At 49.3% G+C, this 16,395-nt stretch overlaps 1 long non-coding RNA gene across 1 annotated transcript; it reads left to right on the top strand.

Annotated features, from left to right (window-relative positions):
* Positions 1 to 11,140: 11,140 nt before the first annotated feature.
* Positions 11,141 to 11,989, top strand: LOC121150147. Its single transcript, XR_005882937.1, has 2 exons — positions 11,141 to 11,211; positions 11,895 to 11,989. It is a non-coding gene; the product is annotated as an uncharacterized LOC121150147 (long non-coding RNA).
* Positions 11,990 to 16,395: the final 4,406 nt, after the last annotated feature.

Raw genomic sequence — 16,395 nt, 5'->3', positions numbered from 1 at the left:
TCATGGTGGAGTGCCTGGCTCTATTCCCAAGCCTGGCTTTCTGATAATGCTCAACATGGAAGCCTACAGGTGATAGCTCACAGAGTTTATTCCATGCCCCAGGCCTGGCAGTAGGGAGTTGAGCTTGTGGCTCCTGGTGTTTGACTGGTGTAGCCTGTGTAGTGTAGCTACTTTTCTTGCTTGACCGAAAAGCACTTGCATGTCTCCCCTTGTCCTCCAGGGCCCAGTGCAGCGAGAAGCACCCGGCCCCGTCCAGCCGTGCAGAACATCCCTGGGCGAGGAGAGGCAGCACACCCGGCATCCCTGGGGTCTGGGAGGAGGAAGAAAAGGGTCCTGGATGGCAGAGGAATCCTGCGTGGTGCTGACGCGGAGGAATTGGCCGCAAGGTCACTTCCTGCAAGGTGCTGGGGCCCTGCACCCTCAGTCAGCGAAGAAGCAGCAGAGGAAGAGATTGCACCGCTGGACTCTCCATCGGAAGCAGTTCTCGTGCTGGAAGATGTGGTGAGGCTCTGTGAGAGGACGTGACGTGGCTCGTGGACTCCAGCTGACCCTCGTCCCACCTGCTGTCCACTTGCACCCGACCTGGGGAGGGCCTAGTGGTGGCCTCCATGGTGGACCCACGTGGGGCCGTCTGTGTGCATGAGGTGGAGTTGGTGCCGTCTCCAGAGTTCCTGGACTTTGAGCCTCACTGGAGGAGTTCACAGACCCACTGGTCACTCACCAGCACCATGCGACCTGTGACCAAGAACACAGACATCTACAATGTAAGACACCCGAAGGTCCCGGGGTCCAGGAAGGGGAGGTGGCGGCTTGGCCCTAGCCCATGTCCGGGGCGCAGGCCAGGTGGCTGCTTGTCCTTGGGTGTGGGGTCAGCTGGTGAGCCGGTGGCTTGGCCATCAGTAGGGGTGCAGGAGGGGCAGTGGCCACTTGCACTCTTGCGGGGTTTAGAAGGGTGGGCCATCGCTAAGCCTTGAGTGTGTGTTCCTGGAGACCAGGCGTTGGCTTGGTCTTCAGTGCAGGAGGAAGGGTAGGCAGTGGCATAGCCATCAGCACAGGGTCTGGGTGGGGAGGCAGTGGCTTGCTTTCTGTGTGTGGTCCAGCAGGGCTAGCCTCAGCTTGGCCCTGGGTGCTGGGTCTGGGAAGTCATCCAGTGGCTTGGTCATTGGCTCGGGGTCCTTGAGGGCAGGTGGTGTGTTGGTCATTGTTGGTGTCTTTGAGCACAGGCCTGTTCTTGAGTTTATATTGGAGTCATTAAGGGCTGCTGGTGGATTGCTGTCTTTTTGAGGTCCCTGAGGGCAAGGGTAGCTTGGCCATCAGCAGGGGTGCAGGTGGGGAGGTTGTTGCTCACCTTTGTGCAGCGTTTATTTGAGCAGGCTGTGGCTTAGCACCCATTGTGGCTTCCTGGAGGAGAGGTTGTGTGTTGGCCATCTGCCATCCCAGGGTGTTGCTTGAGTGGTATGGGCAGTTTTGGCTTGATTGCATCAGGGCTGAGAAGATCTTTTCCAGATCCACTGGCTGACCAAGTCCACCTTAGTGCATCCACAGACCCAGGCACTTGCTGCAAGCTTGGCCAGGAGAATGGTCTGTTCTGTTCTGCTTTCCATTTTCTGGTGTGGCACATCCCTATCTGGGTGAGATGAGCTGGCTGCCCTGTGATCTATGTGCAATGGGGCACACTGTCCAAACATGGCACAGGCCTCAACGCCTGAACAGGCCCCGTTGCCATTTTTGTGATTTCATGAGTTTGTTTCTCTACTTTTGAGTAAGCTAATGCTTGTTGTTTTGGATTCCTTTTAAGACAACTTACCAATCTCTTGTAACAAGAGAGGAATGAAGGGAAAGCGAGAAGCAGTGAATTGGATGCCAAGTGTAGCAGCGAGGACCTGAAACTGTCAGCCCTCTGGGATCCCAGTACTTGCAAGGTGAGGATTTAGCCATTGAGCCATTGTACCCGGCCCTGGATCTCTCTCTGTCTTTTTACCATTCACTTATGTTTATTGGTAAAAGTAACATAGAGAGAAGGAGAGACAGAGATCCTCCATCCATCATCAGATTTGCCCGATAACCATAATAGCTGGGGCTGAGCCAGTCCTTCTGGGTCTCCAGCAAGAATGCAGGGGACCAAGGACTTGATCCGTGCTTTATTGCCTTCACAGCCACAAGCCAGGAGCTGGATGGGCAGTGAAGCAGCCAGGACACCAGCTGGCACTTGTATGGGATGCCAGCGCCACAGGTAGAAGCTTAGGCTACTGTGCCATAATGTTGGCCCCCATTTTATCATATTTTCGTTGAGTTTTTGATAAAGTCAGTATTTCCAGTGATTTGTTTTCACTGAAAATTTCAATATGTTATTCTCTGTAGCAGTGGTATAATGAGAAAAACGGTCAATGGGAAGTGAATTAAAAACCTGCTTCCGGGGCGTGTGTGGTGTTGTGGATGAAACTGCTGCCTATGTTGCCAGTGTGAGTCCTGACTGCTCTGCCTTCATGCAGCTGCCTGAGAATGACCTGAGCGGAAATGGTGAAGATGGCCCAGTTCCTTAGATCCCTGCACCCATGTGGAGGCCCAGGCGGAGTTCCAGCTTCTGGCTTTAGCCTGGCCGTTGTGGGCATCTGGGGAGTGGACCAGTGGATGGAAGAAACGTGTCTGTCTCTTCCCTGTGTGTTGGTTTTAGTTTTCAAATACACACATACATGCATATTTTTCGTCAAAAGAATCTTGGTTTTGTGGAGAGCTTTTGTCCTTAGTTTGGTGATGTTTAGAAATTGAAATGATGTGAGCCTGAGTTGGTTTCATGATGAGTAGAGCTGCTGCCTGCACAGCCGCCAGCCCGTTGCTCAGGTCCTGGCTGTTGTACTCCATGCAACCCCTGCTGATGGCCTGGGACAACAGCGGAAGAAGGCGGAGGTTCTTGAGCCCTTGTCGCCTGTATGGGGGACCTGGATGAAGCTCCTGTGGATGGAAGAGCTCTTCTCATTTCACTTTCAAATAAGAGTCTACATTTTAAAAATTCAATCATGGACCATTTTTGTTTAGTAAAATGATGTGGAAGCTTATTTGTTTCTTTGTTTCTATTATTGCTGCTGCTGAGAGTGTATGTTAATTCTTATTGCATTGTGATTTATGTGAGCGGCAGAGATTCAGCAACAGGGAGATGTCCCTTCCACTGAACGCTGTCCACATGTCTGCAGTTGCTAGTGCAGGGCCCAGCCACATCCAGGAGTCAGGAACTCAGGCTGGGTTTCCATGCGAGTGGAACGCGGTAGCTGAGCCTCATCTGCTGCCTTTTATGTTATATATTCTGAAGAATTTAGTTAGATACAGAAATTAGTCTGTTCTTCAAACCAGGCAAGAGGTACAAATTGAGTAAATCTGTTAAATGTCTAGTTTCAGTGTAGGCACTCTAACATGAATTAAACTTTAGCGTTTAAAACTTTAGAGAGGGGGTCAAGCATGGTAGCCTAGTAGCTAATGTCTTGGCTTTGAATGTGCCATGATCCCATATGGGTGCGAGTTGTACTCCTGTTAGCTTTGCCTCCCATTCCCCTGCTTGTGGCCTGGGAAAGCAGTCAAAGACGGCCCAAAGTTTTGGGACATTGCACCCACATGGGAGACCCCGAGGAGGCTTCTGGCTCCTAGCTTTAGACTGTTGGCTCAGTTCTAGCCGTGGCAGCCTCGTGGGAAGTGAATCAATGAACAGAAGATCTTCTCTGTCTCCTCTCCTCTCTGTGTATCTGACTTTGCAATAAAAATAAATAAACCTTAACAAACAAACAATAAAAAAGCCCTTGAGAGGGACTGGCATGACGACTCAATGACTGAATGCTCACCTGGAAGAGGCAGGATCCCTTGTGGTTGAGTGTGTGTCCTGGCGGCCCTGCTTCCCATCTGGCTCCCCGCTTGTGCTCTGAGAAAGAGGAAGAGGGTGGTTCAGAACTTTGGGACCTTATCCCCCTGTGGGAGAGTCAGAAGAAACTTCTGGCTCGCCTCAGCTGTGGCCATTATGGCCACTTGGGTGATGAAGCAGAGGATGAAGATCTTTTCTGCCTCTCTTTCTCTGTGAATCTGATCTGCCTTTCCAAAAAATGAAGTTTTTAAATTAATTTATTTTTTTGGAAAGTGAGATATACAAAGGGAAGGAGAGACAGAGGGAAAGATCTCTGTCTGCTGTTTGACTCCCCAAGTAGCTAAAACGGCCAGAACTGAGCCAATCTGAAGCCAGGAGCTTCTTACAGGTCTCCCACATGGGTGCAGCGTCCCAAGGCTTTGAGCCATCTTTGACTGCTTTCCCAGGCCTCAAGCAGGGGAGCTGGATGGGATGTGGAGCAGCCAGGACATGAACCAGTGCTCATATAGAATCCTGGCGTATGCAAGTTGAGCACTTTAGGCACTAGGCTATCGCTCTGGGCCCAAAGTAAATAAATCATTTTTAAAAGATTCTTGATTTTTATTACAAAGTCAGATATGCACAGAGGAGGAGAGACAGAGAGATGTTCTGTCTGATGATTCACTCCCCAAGTGACCGCAATGCCTGGGGCTACATGATCTGAAGTCCGGATCCTCCAACCTCTTCCAGCTTTCCCACATGGGTGCAAGATCCCAAGGCTTTGGGCCGTCCTCAACTGCTTTCCTAGGCCATGATCAGGGAGTAGGATGGGAAACGGGGCTGTCGGGATATGAACATGCAACCATATGGTATACCGGCTCGTTCAAGCCGACGATTTTAGCCACTAGACCAGTGTGCTGGGTGCAAGAAATCAATCTTAACAACAAAATCAACAAAGAAGCTTCAGTAATTGTCCTATTTCTTGTTTGCCTGTAAACATTACAGGTGTCACTGTTGTCATTTAATTGTGGAACTCTAAAATGCCAGCCCAGAGCAATTTATGTATTTATGAGATAATGCTTGCCTCTACTTAAATAATAATTTTTACTCTTTTTTTTGTTTTTAATCTAGATTGTTGCCAGCAAAGGAGGTTTTGAAATGGTCAGCGAAGAAAAGAAATGGTCCAAAGTCGATATCTGCTTGGGATATCTGCCAGGAAAAGAAACTGGATCTCTCTTCAAAGTCTCACTAGGAAAGAATTCTCTACTGATATGAGCTGTTCCAGTCTGGTGGTGTCAGTCTTATGGTGAGTTGCTGCCTTGTTCTTAGAAGTGGATCAATTGGTCCTGGTGTGGTAGCCTAGTGGCCAACCCCACCTTGTATGCACCAGGATCCCATATGGGCACCAGCTTGTGTCCCAGCTGCTCCACTTTCCCTTCCATCTCCCTGCTTGTGGCCTGGGAAAGCAGTCAAGGATGGCCGAAAGCCTTGGGATCCTGCACCCACATGGGAGACCTGGAAGAGGCTCCTGCTTTCTGGCAGCTCAGCTGTGGCTGTTGTGGCCTTTTGAGGAGTGAACCTGTGGATGAAAGATCTTTCTGTAAATCTGGCTTTCCAATAAAAATGAAACTTGTTGTGGGAGAATGTTAAAACTATTTTTTGTTGGAAAGGCAAGTTTAGGGAGAAAGATAAAGCTCTTACATCCATTGGTTCACTCCCCAAGTGGCCGCAGTGTCCAGAGTTGAGGTAGTTCGAAGCCAGGAGCCAGGATCTTCTTCTGAGACTCCCACCTGGGTGCAGGGTCCCAAGGCTTTGGGCCATCCCTGTCTGCTTTCGCAGGCTCCAAGCAGGGAGCTGGATGGGAAGCTGGAGCAGCTAGGGTCTGAATGGTGCCCATATGGGATCCTGGAGCTTGCCAGTTGAGGATGTAACTGCTAGACTGCTGTGCTGGGCCCCACTTGATTTGTTTTTACTGGTGAGTAATATTCCCTTGTATGTGTGTACCTTATTGCTTGTTTACTGGTTGATGAAGAGTGGATAGTTGCAGTGTTTGGCTGTTAGGAAGAATAATATGCCTGTTTAGGTATAACGCTTCCAGTGGACATATGTGTTCATTTCTCTTAACAGAGTGGAATTGCTAGGTGTTGTGTAACATTTGTATTAAGAAGAAAACTGTCAGAATGTTTTTCAAAATGGCTGAACTGTTTTTATATTATGCCCAGTAATGTGGAGGCTTGCGGTTTTTCCATGTCCCGTCAAACACAGGTTGTCATTTGTTTGGTTATATGCATTGTATTAGGTATGCACTGGTATTTCCTTGTAGTTCTCATTTGCATTTTCCTAAAGGCTACTGATGATGCTTTGCATTGTTTAATGTTCATGTTAGTTGTTTGTGTATCTTCCTGAATGAAGTGTTTGTTGGGTTGGCTTTGTATACTTGTAAGAGTTTGTTATACTAAATACAAGTGCTTAATCAGAGACATGATTTGCAAAAACTTTATTCTTGTGTTTAATTCGTGTTTTAAATTTTTCTGATAGTATCTGCTTGAAGAATGGTTTGTAGATTCCTGTTTTCCTTTGATGGATTGTAGTTTTCGTATCACTTAGGAAGTATTTTTCCTTATTTATGACTATAGTCATTTTTTTTTCCATGTAGGATTTCTGTGTTTTTAGCTTTATTTACAAAGCATTTCCTTTTGAGTTGACTTATTCCCTTATTTTCATTTTATTTGAAAGAGAGGAGAAGAAGGTTCCATGTGCTGGTTCCCTCCCAGCCAGGGTGAAGCCAGGAACTCAATCCAGATTTCCTTTGTGGGTGGCAGGGATTCAGGTACTTACATAGTCATCTGTTGTCTGCCAGGCAGGGAGCTGAGTTAGGAGTGGCGCTGGGACTTGAACTCAGGCACTGGCGTGTGGGGTGTGGGTCTCACAAGTGGGGTTGTAACAATTGGCTTTCACACTGAAGTTGATGGTGCAGCTTGCACTGTTTCTTTTTGTGTGTGTATAAAATGTGAGGTACATAGGCAGGTTAGTTTTTGGGGATGGAGGGCATATGGATATTCAGTTGTGATGAGCACTGTGTAAACAGCATTGTTTTTCTGTTGATTTAACTAGGCTAGCTGTATTGAGATTCAGCTGACCGTGAATGTACAGTATTCTTTCTGAACTGTTTTGTTGTATTGGATTGCGATGGTCTTCCCTTACCCCCAGGCGTAAGTCAGTCTATGGTTTCATAGATTTTTTTCTGTGGTTTTGATTACCTGCAGTCAGTTGCATTAAAATATTGCGTGGAAAAATCCCAGTTTTAAGTGGTTTGTAAGTTTTTAGTTGTGTGGTATTCTGATTAGTGTGAAGAAATGTTATTGTGTGGGTCACTGTCCTGTCTGGAATGGGATTTATCCCTTTGCCCCTGTTTAGTATCTTAATTATTGGACTGGCTGTTATGCCTTTCCAATGCTGGTAATCAGATATGCTTTTCTTTTGTTTGTTTTTAAGATTTTTATTTTGGGGGGAAAGGCAGAGTAGTAGAGACACAGAGAAACATCTTTTGTATGCAGGTTGACTTCCTAAGTGGCCACAACAGCTGTAGCTGAACTGATGGAAAGCCCGGAGCCCAGAGCCTGTTCCAGGTCTCCCACATGGGTGCAGGTCCCAAAGACTTTCTAAAGCCACAAACAGGGAGCTGGATGGGAAGTGAAGCAGCCAGGACGCAAACTGGTGCCCATATGGACTCCTGACACATGCAAAGTGAGGATTTAGCCACTGAGCTTTTGCATCAGGCCCCCCAGATAGTCTCTTATTTTACAGAAATGATCCCAAAATACAACAGCAGTGATGTTGGCAATTTGGATATGCTTGAGAGAGGTCATCATGTGTTCACCCAAGTCTTATTATAGTATTTCATTGTGATTTTTCTATTTAATAATTTTTAGTGTTACTGTACCTTGTTGCCTGGTGCCAGGCTCTGCATCTGTGTGATGGTGGACAGCTTTCTTAAATAGCCCTTGACTCAGTTTTCTCATCCTAAAAGATTGGGTAATGGTACCTATTCAATGTGTTAATGTGAGAATTAAGTACTTTAAAAGTGGTAAGATGCTCAAATGGTATTGAAGTTAGCTGTTACTATTTGAACATGATTTATGTCAAAGAAATGTGAGTTGAAATAAGAATTGATTGGCCTTTACAAGACAGTATTATAAGAAAAATGAAAGTTGGGATTTAATATCAATTTGGGAGTCGTAAGTAACATAATAAGTAATCCTAAATAGAATAGGATTGGATGAGATTCTACAAGTCCCTACATGAAAACTGTATGTTTTGATGTGTGCGCCATTGCGTTCAGGAGCTCTGAGCTGTGAAGTTCAGCAGCAGGCCCAGAAGAGGTTGAGTGCTCATGCGCAGATATCGCCAAAGGCCTAGGGGTTACAACACAGTGTCATCCTGGCTCTAGGTCCAACTTTTGCCTTTTAGTCCCTGACAGACCTCTTTATTCTGGATTCCAATTTTGGTGTTTTTCTTCCTTTCTTTCTTTTCTTTTCTTTTCTTTTCTTTTCTTTTTTTTTTTTTGGATGAGTGAGATTGTCTTTTACTGTTTATTTTATGGTTAAGTCCAAGGAATTCTGGGAAGATGCTTCTGAAGGATACTTGGAGTTAATGGGTTGGTAATGTTGAGTGGGGGATCAGCCTAAGGACCTTCAGGAATGAGGGTAAAATTGTATAATTTACTGAAATAAATTTTAGTATGCTTGCATCTTTTCTGAATTGTCAGTATTTGCATTTATGGTTTAGAAAGCTTAAAATTTTAAGAAATACATTGCTTTGGTATCTCTTCAAATTTTGCAACTGATATTTAATGCTGGTGTAGAATTAACCATTGAAGACAAATAAGGGTGGAGAGAGAGTGTGCAAGCGAGCAAGAGTGCTTCCATCTGCTAGTTTATTCTCCACTTGTCCCCATGTGGGCCAGGCCAGAACCAGGAACTCCATCCTGAGTCACCACACGGGTGGCTGGAACCCAACCCAGCTACTTTCTTTTCTTATTTAATTTCTTATTTTCTTTTTTGTTATACTTACATAGTTGAGGGATGAACTCCCACATGAGCCTCTGATCAGGGTGGGGAGGTTCAGGTTCAGACACTGAGGAAAGTGGGTAAGACAAATATTTACTTTTTCTTTTTTTTTTTTTTTCCTTCTCCTGTGTCCCCTGGGGAAGAGGGCAAGAGGGCCACTCCTTTTTTTTTTTTATTATAAATTTTTATTTTGACATTCTTTACATAGTTAATTAGGGTAAGAAGGTTCAAGAGCTACAGGAAAGTGGATAATACTCGTATGTTTTCCATATTCTTACCTTCATGTTTAAAGGGGGGTATTAAGGGAGAAGACCCACCCAATTTCCCACCCTCCCCAGGTCCTGGATGTAGGGCATGCTCTGAGGTTCTTGCTCAAGTGGTTTTGCTATTGCAACAGTTATGAATTGCTGTCAGTCTTGCCACTCCAACCACTATGAGGTCTTTGAAAAATCTACTGATTGACATAGTCCATCGTAGCTGAGCTGGTTGTTTGACCTGTTCTGTCTTCTCTCGTTTCTTGGTTAGGGTTCTGAGTCCAGCATTTAGATTAGGAAGATCTCCATAGAAACTTCTTGTATGTGCTAACAAGTACAGGACCTGGCAAGGTCCATCGCCCCAATCAGCTGGTGGTTGCAATTGCTGGGTTGGTTCTGTTTTCACTCCCGACTTCCACTGGAACCAATGGGTATTGCAGTCCAGCCTGGATCTAAGAGGGCCACTCCTTGTTGTCAAACTACATCAGTACTTGGTGATGGGGGAGATGAGCAATTGATGATCAAGGAGACCCCATTGTGGGGAAGTATTCCAAGGTGTTTCTTGAGTGATTTTGGTAGTTCTGAGAAGTTGTTGGTTTCAATGCACCAGGGTTGAGAATGCAGGAGAGAGAGGCATCCTAGCTCAGCCTGGCCCACCTCCAGTCCGAACTCTAATTCTCTCCAGTTGTCCCCTACCAGGCTGTTTCCCAGCCGCAGATCTTGCATGGGTCAATGGGTGCTGTGACCAGTTTGATAGAGTCTGCTTGCAGTCTTGACATTTTCCAGCAGGTGCAGCAGGCTAGCCTACGTTACTGAGCGTGTGATTCCCAGAATTACATGTCAGCAGAAAGCAGAATCAGAATGAATGTCAAACCTGGGGACTCTGAAGGAAATGTGAGCACCCCAAGCAGCAACTGAAGCTGTGTGCCAATTGCCTTCCCTTCAGGTCAACATTTTATATGGACATATTTAATGTTAAATTCCAAACTATTGCTTTTTTTTTTTTAATGTAATTCCGTAGGCTTAGGTCCACCCCCAGCCCTGGTTCTCTTGCATGCTGGTTGCTGTCATGGTTTAGCATAATGTGACCCATCCCCTTATCCAACACTCACTGTCAGATACTGAGATCTAGCCCTGTCAGACAGGTCCCCAGCCATGGATTTCATGTGTACAGCTGTGTGGTGGTCAGCAGTGTTCCATGCTAACAAGCCCAGCCCAAGTTTCCCATGTGGGCTGGTGCATCAGTCTGACCCTTAAAGATCTTTAGGTCTCTCCCCTCCGATCCACTTAGTCTCATTCCCCTTGCTTACCTGCAGTACAGTGTGCTTGTGATTGGGAGTCCCTCAGGATCCATTCCTCATCCACACAATACTCCCAGGATGGTCCTTCCTACCCCATATCTCCTTGCTCCTTTCTCTAATCAATCCACAAGCCTTGTGCCTAGCCCAGTCTTCGGAAGCCCAGTGGGTGGTGTGGTGGTCCTGTATTCTGCCATCCACCAGGGTCCCGAGCTCCTGTCATATATGCTAGCCTGGTGTCTTACCCCTCTACACACCCAAGATCCAGACCAATTGCGGGTTCCAGGCCTGGTTCACCAGCACACCAGAGCAGTGTGCTGACCTGGGGCTCTTTCTTCAGCTCTCCTCACCTCACCCAGGACCAGACACATAAGGAAATCCCCAGGTTCTCTCCACCTGCCTAGTGATGAGCTCCCGGTTCCCCAATGCCCACCAGTGTTATGCCCTTAGCCTTCCCCCAACTGAAGCTGCAGCCTCAGCCCCCTCACCCCCTCACCTGGTGCCCTGGGAGCATGGCAACAGGATGATGCCATCCCCTGGTGTGCCTAAAATGTTTTTAAAAACCTTAACTCTCATGTGGTGAATATATTTCAAATATGTGGTTTTAAGAAGACGGTATGGTCACCCTTTTCCTTCTCTCATATATTCTTCCTCCTTTCTTACATTTCTTTTATTTTTTTTTTCCATTACTTCCAGTGGGCAGCTTATGTCGTGGAAAGAAACCTCGAAGGCCTAGAGAAAGAAAACACTTGTGATGGGCAAAAGTGAGTATCTTAGTGTTAACATTTGTTTGTAAAGATTTATTTCTTTATTGGAAAGTTAGATGTACAGAGGAGGCGAGACAGTGAGAAAGATCTTCCATCCGATGATGCACTCTAAAAGTGACTGCAACGGCCGATGCTATGCCGATCCGAAGCCAGAAACCCGGAACTTCTTCTGGGTATCCCACCACAGGTGCATGGTCTTAAAGATTTGGGCCGTCCTCGACTGCATTCCCAGGCCACAAGCAGGGAGCTGGATGGGAATTGTAGCTGCCGGGATTAGAACCCGCACCCATATGGGATTATAGTGCGTTCTAGGTGAGGACTTTAGCTGTGAGGCCACGCCGCCGGGCCCTTAGTGTTAACATTTTAAAACTACTTTACTTACTTTCTTACTTTCTTAACTATGTAATTCTGTCATAAGGATTTGTAACAAGTTTTCCAGTGCATCTGGCCTCTTTCATTGTGAATTATCTACTCGTTATTTTTCCATTTGAAATACTTAGCTAAACTGAACTATTTCTTGGAAGAAACTTTTGTCACATACTTGTACAAATTTTGTTTTTCACTCTTTGATAATGATATGGTCCTAAGTCAGCAGCTTGTGTAGGTTCACTAAATTGGAAGCCACACTTTGCCCACCGATGTAATGCTATCTGCTCACTTGTGAAATAACTCCTTTCCAGGGATGCCTCTCTGCACGTGGGACCTGAAGTGGCAGTATGTCACATACCAGTCTCCTTCATGCCCCCTTAGAGCCCAGGCTGAAGAGAAACTCATAGTCTTGCAAGAGATGCAGCACAGACGTGTAGAAAAAAACGTAAGATTGTGAAGCCAGAGTTGCCGCAGTCAGAAGGATGGAATGTGAACGGCCGAAGCTCTGACACAGTGACGCTTGCAAGTAACAGCATCTTTTGATGACTCTTTGAAGAACAATCTTATTATCTCAAGTCCTAGTTTTGCCGTATGAAGACTGCAGCCCAAAGCAGAAGAAGCAGGAAGCAACTCTGGAACACTTGAGTGCTGCACTGTGGGGAGGGGAGCAAGAGCAACTCTTGTAAGATGGAGCCATGAGCAGCCAGCCTCTATGGGTGCTGGGGGAACTGGCTGAGCCCTCCTGGCCCTGGAGTGGCAGGCAAGATGGTTTGGGTATGGGGAGGCTGGCAAGCTGGCTCTGGAGAGGATGGTAATAAGGCTGTGGGCACAGGAGGCATAGCCGGAGCCAGCCAGACTGTGGAATGCCTGCAAGCTGGAGGTGCCAGCGCAGTCGACGTGACCCTGGAGCAGCCAGCTGCCAGAGGGTGGCTGTGGACACTGGCTGAGCCTGCCTGGCAGTAGTGGTCAACAGGCAAGCTGGGGACTTAGGAGGCGCTACCAAAGCCAGCCTAGCCCTGGCTTGGCTGTGGTGTGTGGTGGTAGGACAAGCAAGCTAGATGAGCTGGGGACATGGGCTTGGGAGCCTGGTCCTGGGGACAAGGGATATTGCACTGTGGGCAGGAGGGTCACCAACTGAACTGGCCTGTCCCCAGAGTGGGAAAGGTGCTATGGAATGGATGTGCAAGGTGTGCAGTGGACACAGCACAAGTGGACCTGGTGTTGGAGGAGCAGGCCAGTGAGTGGTGTGCTGGGGATGCTGGGTTACTGGGCTAGCCCTGCAGATCCTGGAGCAGCTGGCAGGGTGGGCGGGTTCAGGGTGGGCAGGATAGGAGTGCAGTGGGGAGGGGTCCTGGGAGAGTTGAGCCGGCCATGAAATGGATGATGATAGTCCTGTGGGTGCAGGGATACCAGCTGAGCCAGCTTGGCAATGAAGCAGGTACTGGGTGGGCTAGGGACACAGGGTGATCCTATCAGACTTGGCCCTGGAGCAGCCAGCAGATGGCTTGGGGACTGGGCTGTCTGGTTGAGCACCACTTGGCCCTGGAGCATACCCTATGCATGCTAGGCATGCTTATGGTGCTAGGGGAACTTCCTGCGGGCCACTAGAGCAGTGGGTGGGAGAGTGGCTTAGGCGGGCTAGAGTCATGTGGGGCAACAGCTGAGCCTGCCTGGCCCTGTAACAGCCTAGAGGCAAGCTGGGAAAGAAAAGGGTGTTCTGTGGGCCAGCCTGGCCCTGGGGTGGATGGAGGGTGGCAGGTGCATCGACCGTTGTGGAGTGGTCCTTGAGCAGCAGGGGATGGTGATGGGACAGGTGGACATTAGGAGCTTGGCAAGCATTGGCAGAGCCCACCTGGTCTTGGAGCAACTCATGGCACAACTGGGTGGGTAGGCTAAAGGCATAAGGGTTTTCAGTCCAGTTGCCTTGTGCCTGGCTGCCTAGAATATTAGAAGCACAGCAGGTCCTGGAGGAGTGAACCTGGTCCTGAAGTGCCAGGAGGAATGACAGAGCATGCCAGCCCGGGACCCAGGGTCTCTGACAAAATGGGCCAGGTCCTAGAGCAGCAGGTGGCCATGTTGCCTACTGAGGGAGCATGGTCACTGGGCGATCCCATCCTGCCCTGGAGCAGCCAATGGGGCTGGCAGGCTAGGGTTCAGGCCTAGTGACACCAGCAGAACCTGGCCCTGAAGCAGCAAATGGGACAGTATGCAAACCTGCTTTGTGTGGGCAGCCTTCAGCAGAGCTGGCCTTGAGGTGTTGCAGTGAACAGGTGGGCTGGGGATGCGATGGCTGCTGCCAAAGCCGGCATGGCTCTGCAGCCACAAGTGGGGTGGCAGGGTGGACATGGTGGTGGGCATGCTGGCTGTGGCTGGGTGCTAGCCAGCTGGTATGTCCCTGGAGTTGGTGACAAGTATCTGTAGGCAAGGGGTGTGGTGGGAAGGGTTGCTGAAGAGGAAGCTTGCCTTCCCCAAGAGCAGCAGGGGCCAGCGGCTTGTTGTGCATGAGGCATTGGCCAAGTCCTGCTGAGAGTAGAGGGGCTGGTAGGTGGGCTGGGTATGTGGGAGGCCACACAAGAGCCATTTTTTCGCTGAAACATGTAGAAGGGCAGTGAGGGGGACATTTGTTGCTGACCTTCGGTGACACTACCTACGAGGCACACTCTTGAGGGTCTGCGAAAAGCCGGAACCGCAGTCAGACCCCTTATTGCCAAAAGCGGCTGCTTTTATACTCTTTCTCCACTGCTGTTTTCCCTGAGATCTTCTCTGCTGCTTTTCTAGCCCTCTCTCTGATGCTTTTTTCCCCGTTCTCCTCGTAGGCCTTATTGCTTTTGCACCCCTCTCTGCTGCTTTTCCCCCCGTTCTTGTGCCTGTACTTTTCTCTGCATAGGTCTTACTGCTTTTGTAACCCCTCTCTGCTGCTTTTTCTCCCTCTATGCCTTAACTTTTCGCTTAGCTTTTCTACCCCTCTCTGCTGCCCCATTCTTCTCATTCCATCCGTGGTTCTTTTACTGGTCCATCTTATAGCTTTTAGCGGCTGCTTTTATACTGTTCTCCACCAATCACTTCTCCCTGTGGGTCCACTTGGTGCTACCTGATAGGCCAGTTGCAATGACATAATTGCAGCGAGGGCATCAGCCTATCCCTGTGACTTCCTGTTTGCTTGCTGGTGAGACCAACTCCGCCTCCTGGCCCTGGGGGGGGCTGCCATCCTGAGAGGGCATTTCCTATTCCTGGGATGTACTATGGCACCCTGCTCCCCTCAGATGTGGGCATGCTCTGGGACCAGAGATTCAGATCCTATGGGCTGTTGCTACAGATTGCTGTCAGATGGACCCAGCCCTAGATCAATAGGCAGCCCCTGCTGAGGGAGCAGGTGGGTGGCTGAGTGTACATGTGCCTGGAACAGTTGGTGGGGTAGTGATGTGGGTGGGCTAGAAGTCCAGGTGGCAGGCTGGGAACTGGAGGGGTGTCAGCCAGCTGGCCTGGCTCCAGAGTGGATGGTGGACAGGCTTGGGGTACTGGGGGGAGGGTAGAACCTCCTGAGCCTGCGTTGTCCTGGAACACCCTGCAGGGCAGCCAGGCAGGCAGGATCTAGGAACATTAGATACGCCACCTGTGTCTGCCTGGCCTTGGAGCAGCCTGTGGGTTAGAAGTGCAGGGATCTGGTCCTAAAGTAGTTGGTGTGGAACAGTGTGGTGCCCTAGAGGCCCAGTTACCATGGCCACCAGTCTGTGGGAGTATGTTACAGCGCAGAAGGTCCAGTGTCAGCTTGGTCCTGGAATGCCAAGCTGAGTGACAGTGCCAACCAGGGCCACAGGGTCCCTGGCAGAATGGGCTGGCTCTGAATAGCAGGCAGCTGAGTGGTCTGCTGAGGGAGTAGGATTGCTGGCTGATCCCCACTTGCTCTGGAGCACTGCATGAGCTGAGCCTACCTGGTCCTGGAACAGCAATCAGAGTGTTGGTGTGTCCTGACTGGAAGTATGTGGGGTGGGCTGAACCCTCCTGGGTGGGGCCTGGCCCATGAGCATGGGAGGCACTGGCTGAGACCATGTGGACCTTGAGCTGCTGATGAGGCAGCTGGGTGGGTGAGCTAGAGGCATAGGGGTCACCTGCTGAGGGAGCTATGCCTGTTGCAGTGACCACACCATGAGTGCTGGTGGCACTGAGGACCCAGGGCCCCATTATCCTGGCCCTGAGATGCTGGGGAATTGGAGGTTTGTGCTGGCTGGTGCCTCAGTGCTGGCAACAGAATGGTCCCCGCCCTAGGGTGGCACATACAGCATGTGGTTTGCTGAGGAAACTGGGTAGATAGCCAAACTCAACTGTCCCTTGAGCAGCAGCAGGGTGGTGGACCTGGCAGGCTAGAGGCATGTCTGGCACTTGCCAGTCAAAGTTGACCCTGGAGTAAGTGGCAAGCAGGACCTCAGGGTATACTGTCTGGGGCCCCAGAGACGCAGGAGAATGGGACTGTCCCCAGAGAGGCTGGTTTGCAATCAGCCATGTGAGGGAGAGGTCCCTTGCTGAGCCACCTGGCCCTGGAGCAGTGTAAAGGCCGATGGAATGGGTGTACCTGGGATCCCTGGTGCCAGGCAGCTGAGCTTTACTGGTCCTAGATCAGCTGGCATGTGGCCTTCTGTGTAGGAGGTGCTGCAGGAGCCTGTGTGGCTGTGAAGCAAGTCGGGCAGCAGGGTGCTATGCTGTGGTGTGGAGTGTCTGGTGAGCCTCCCTGGCCATGGAGCAGCCTGCGAGCATCTAGGCAGATGGGCTGGAGAGTCAGACAGAGCTCATAGGCAGAGCTGGCCTGTGCCTCTT

This window comes from Ochotona curzoniae, unplaced genomic scaffold (assembly GCF_017591425.1).
Source record: "Ochotona curzoniae isolate NIBS_2020 unplaced genomic scaffold, NIBS_Ocur_1.0 contig_2057, whole genome shotgun sequence".
Classification (NCBI taxonomy): domain Eukaryota; kingdom Metazoa; phylum Chordata; class Mammalia; order Lagomorpha; family Ochotonidae; genus Ochotona; species Ochotona curzoniae.
Note: the sequence above shows the minus strand (reverse complement) of the source record. Positions and strands in the feature narration are given on the sequence as shown.